The 5,000-nt window shown below is 46.2% G+C and overlaps 1 long non-coding RNA gene across 1 annotated transcript; it reads left to right on the top strand.

Moving 5' to 3' along the window:
- Positions 1-1,154: 1,154 nt before the first annotated feature.
- On the top strand, positions 1,155-1,591 carry LOC114776326 (uncharacterized). Its single transcript, XR_003745424.1, has 3 exons — positions 1,155-1,235; positions 1,319-1,417; positions 1,492-1,591. It is a non-coding gene; the product is annotated as an uncharacterized LOC114776326 (long non-coding RNA).
- The last annotated feature ends 3,409 nt before the right edge of the window (positions 1,592-5,000 follow it).

The following is a 5,000-nucleotide window of genomic DNA, read 5'->3' as shown; positions in this document are numbered from 1 at the left end:
AACAGTTTGCGGGCCCTTTCTGTTGCATTGAGGCGGTTGAATGACACAATACTCACTGAGGTGAAGCATCGAAGGCTGGAGGTGCGTCATGAAAAGTCCAAAAATATGTTAAAAATGACCACATTAGAACAACTCGTCCGGAAGACATCAGAGCGAATTCCCAAGGCTTTGGGTACGTTTTTGCTACTAATTCGTTTTTTTTTATTTTTTTTTTTATTATAATAGTTACAATATTAACATTTTTTTTCGTGCTTTGCAGATTACCTGGCGCACAACAGCAATTCGGATTCGCTGAGGTCATGTCTTGGGTACATAGCCACGTATTTATACGCCACTACTGGTCATCGGAGTGCTGTGGTTTCGAACATGACCGTTCGCGAGTTCCAGGATGCTGACGAGCACGACGGGAGATACGTCATAAACGTGTGCGTGTGTGTTATTCATTTTGGGACTAGGAATGCAAAACAAGCTCTTTAATTATTTACCAACATGCAACAATGAATCGATTGCCTTTCCACATTTAGGTGAAGGATCACAAGACTGCAGCATCCTTTGGGATGGCAAAAATCCCATTGTCTTCATCAGAGATGGCCTGGCTGAAAAAGTTCTTTGATCTGAGACCCACGCTGCCAGGCTACACGGAAGAGGTGCCGACTTTTTTCTTCACCTCGAAGGGTCAGGTCTTCTCCAAGATTAGCCAGGTGGTCGCCGAGACGTGTCAGAAGCTTGGCTTCAGCCCAAACATTTCGGTGACCTCCATCAGAAGCGCTGTTGCGACCTGTGTGAGCTGATGGCATTGTCACGCTAAGGATCCTTAGGAATGACAAATGTGCTAACGTTTAATTCCTTCATGTGAAAAGGTGGAGCGTAACCTGCCGACAGACGAACGTCGGGATGTCACAAACCTTATGTGCCACTCGGAGGAGGTGGCGAACCGATATTACGTTGGAGAACGGTCCGTGATCGAGGCACATGCCGCTCGTCTCAAACTGCGCTCTGCACTGGGCCTTGGGGGTGCCACGCCAGGTGACCGTGGGCATTCCTGCAATAACGTGGACCACAACGAGGAGCAGCAGCAGCAGCAGCAGCAGCAGCAGCAGAAGGAGGAGGAGGAGGAGAAGAAGGAGGAGGAGGAGGAGGAGGAGGAGGAGGAGGAGGAGGAGAAAAAAAAAGATTGTGAGGAGCGTGACAAAATAGAGTCTCCCCCTGTGGGCCCACAGCATCCCCATACACCTGTAAGAAACTGATAAATGCTGTGAAAATGTGTAATCTTCATGTGCACTTGTCATGCCTAAATTGTCCTTTTGTCATTTTGAAGCCCAGAGTTCAGGACAACGAGCAGTCCACACTTTGCCAAACAGAAGGCCTTAATTCCTCACCTGTCTGTGTGAGTCCACTACCCAGGCAAAGACCTCCGGTAGGCGATGAGCAGTATAGCATGTGGAATCATCGGGAGAAATGTCTCATTTTCTTTTCTTCTATTAAATTTAGGTTGAAGGACTCAGACGCGCTATGCAGTACACTCACGAGTTTAAAAATACAATCTGGCAACTGTTTCAGGACCATACTGGTGGCCTCAATCAGGCAAAGGCAAGTATCTGAAATAAAAGTGAATGAAGATTTTATTATTTTTTTTTATTAATGATTTTTTTGTGTTGCTTCTAGGTCCATTCGATTCTTTTGAGCAACCCGGACGTGTTGAAGCAGTGCAAAACGTACCAAATGACTGTACATAATGTCAGAAGTCTCATAAAATGTATGCAATCAAAAAATAAAAAAAAGGAAACCTATATCAATTGTTGTGTCCTTTTATATTAAAAGTGGTGTTTCTCCTTTTGACAAGTCAATGTGCATGCTTGGGTCCCCTGTGGCAAGCAAGGTGTGAAGTGCTTAGCCTAATGAAGGCCCACCCCCTGGGGCAAGGTGTGAACTGACAGTCAGAGAGTCGGCTTTCTTATATTTTTTTCATGGCACAAAAACCCTTCCTTTTTCTGTCATATCAACCATGTTCTGCTAAGGGGGGCTAGGCACCGCACACCTTTCTTACTGTCAATATGAACGGGAGACACGTCCCCTTTGTGTCATTATAACAGGAAAAGTATCTGAAATTACCAGAACTGTTCTCGCCGCACGCGCCTCTTATTATATTAACGTACAAAATAAGCACACTGCTCGGTCAATGCTGTATGTCGTATTTTTTTGGGCTTGGTCAATTTTGTCTGGGGCCTTTTTTTTCATTAAAAATAAGAAATGTGTCTTGGGCTTCCATAAATGGGAAAAGCTTGAAAAATGTCATTATAGTAAAAAATAAAGTCATAGTCCATTATGTGAAAACCTGTAAAAATAGTTTAAAAGCATTAAAAAACTAATTCGGGAGAGAAAAAGTCAAAAAAATGACAAAGTGGAAAAAAAAAACTAAGTCGGGAGTCGAAAAGCTGAAAAAATGACAAAGTGGAAAAAAAAAACTAAGTCGGGAGTCGAAAAAGCTGAAAAAATGACAAAGTGGAAAAAAAAAACTAAGTCGGGAGTCGAAAAGCTGAAAAAATGACAAAGTGGAAAAAAAAAACTAAGTCGGGAGTCGAAAAGCTGAAAAAATGACAAAGTGGAAAAAAAAAACTAAGTCGGGAGTCGAAAAGCTGAAAAAATGACAAAGTGGAAAAAAAAAAACTAAGTCGGGAGTCGAAAAGCTGAAAAAATGACAAAGTGGAAAAAAAAAACTAAGTCGGGAGTCGAAAAACGGAAAAAATGACAAAGTGGAAAAAAAAAACTAAGTCGGGAGTCGAAAAGCTGAAAAAATGACAAAGTGGAAAAAAAAAACTAAGTCGGGAGTCGAAAAACGGAAAAAATGACAAAGTGGAAAAAAAAAACTAAGTCGGGAGTCGAAAAGCTGAAAAAATGACAAAGTGGAAAAAAAAAACTAAGTCGGGAGTCGAAAAGCTGAAAAAATGACAAAGTGGAAAAAAAAAACTAAGTCGGGAGTCGAAAAGCTGAAAAAATGACAAAGTGGAAAAAAAAAACTAAGTCGGGAGTCGAAAAAGTGGAAAAAACTGACAAAGTCCAAAAATTTACCCAGCGTGCCGAGGGGGACCTCCAAGGCTGAGGTCAGCCGGTCTCCTGACCGACCAGAGTGCACCTAAATCGGGGAAGAAGTGAGAACCCGGCCTCTCTGGTTCTCAGAAGTGTATAGGTAGAGCTGAGGGGTATGAAAAAGCTGAAAAAATCGACAAAGTCCAAAAAAAGTGGAAAAAATGACAAAGTGGAAAAAAAAAACTAAGTCGAAAGTGGAAAAAGCTGAAAAAATGACAAAGTGGAAAAAAAAAACTAAGTCGGGAGTCGAAAAAGTGGAAAAAACTGACAAAGTCCCAAAATTTACCCAGCGTGCCGAGGGGGACCTCCAAGGCTGAGGTCAGCCGGTCTCCTGACCGACCAGAGTGCACCTAAATCGGGGAAGAAGTGAGAACCCGGCCTCTCTGGTTCTCAGAAGTGTATAGGTAGAGCTGAGGGGTATGAAAAAGCTGAAAAAATCGACAAAGTCCAAAAAAAGTCAAAAAAATGACAAAGTCCAAAATTTTTTCTAAGTCGAAAGTGAAAAAGCTGAAAAAAATGACAAAGTGGAAAAAAATTTCTAAGTCGAAAAAATTTTCTAAGTCGAGAGTTGAAATTCTCCAAAAAATGACAAAGTCCAAAAAAAATTCTAAGTCGAGACTCAAAAAAACTGAAAAAAATGACAAAGTCCAAAATTTTTTCTAAGTCGAGACTCGAATCGCTCAAAAAAATGACAAAGTCCAAAATTTTTTCTAAGTCGAGACTCGAATCGCTCAAAAAAATGACAAAGTCCAAAAAACCCTGGTACACTTTCAGCAAATTTTGGCAGCAGTGGCCACGGGCGACTTCCAAGGCTGAGGTCGGCCGGTTTCTTGACCGACCAGGGTGCACCGAAATCGGACACTTTTCGGGAGCTCGGCCTCTCTGGTTCTCAAAAGTGTCTAGGTAGTCGTGAGGGGTATGGGTCCGTTTTTGAGAAACACGTTTTTCAGTGATCCCGGGCCCAAGCAGGGACTCTTTATGGATGTATTTTGACCGCCAAGGGTGCCCCGAAGGTCGGACACTGAGAGTGGGTGCGAGCCCAGCGCCCCCCGGAGGTACAAATGTCAGAGAACCTCCAGAGCTGCTTTTGGGTGAGTTTTCGGCCGAAACGTGTGGCTCAAAAATCGGACACGCTCACGCAGGGGGGGCCCCCGGTCCCCGGGGCTGCGGGCGCCCGCCCGGCCAGCGCCCCCCGGAGGTGATACTATGAGAGAAGCTCCAGAGCTGCTTTTGAGTGAGATTTCGACCGGAGCGGGTGCCCTAAAAATCGGACACGCTCAGGCAGGGTCCCCGGGCTGTGGGCGCGCGCCCCAGCCAGCGCCCCCCGGAGGTCAAATTTTCAAACCAGCACCCAGAGCTGCTTTTGCGTGGGTTTTCGACCGAAACGGGTGGCCTAAAAATCGGACGTGCTCACGCAGGGGTCCCGGGGGCTGTGGGCGCGCGCCCCAGCCAGCGCCCCCCGGAGGTCGAATTTTCAAACCACCTCCAGAGCTGCTTTTGCGTGAGTTTTTGACCGAAACGGGTGCCCTAAAAATCGGACGTGCCCACGCAGGGGTCCCGGGGCTGTGGGCGCGCGCCCCAGCCAGCGCCCCCCGGAGGTCGAATTTTCAAACCACCTCCAGAGCTGCTTTTGCGTGAGTTTTTGACCGAAACGGGTGCCCTAAAAATCGGACGTGCTCACGCAGGGGTCCCGGGGGCTGTGGGCGCGCGCCCCAGCCAGCGCCCCCCGGAGGTCGAATTTTCAAACCACCTCCAGAGCTGCTTTTGCGTGAGTTTTTGACCGAAACGGGTGCTCTAAAAATCGGACGTGCTCACGCAGGGGTCCCGGAGCTTGGGGCGCGCGCCCCAGCCAGCGCCCCCCGGAGGACCTATTTTCAAACCACCTCCAGAGCGGCTTTTGGGTGCGTTTTTTG

The sequence above is a fragment of the Denticeps clupeoides genome, unplaced genomic scaffold (genome assembly GCF_900700375.1).
Source record: "Denticeps clupeoides unplaced genomic scaffold, fDenClu1.1, whole genome shotgun sequence".
In the NCBI taxonomy this organism is placed as follows: domain Eukaryota; kingdom Metazoa; phylum Chordata; class Actinopteri; order Clupeiformes; family Denticipitidae; genus Denticeps; species Denticeps clupeoides.
This window is presented reverse-complemented; position numbering and strand designations above follow the sequence as displayed.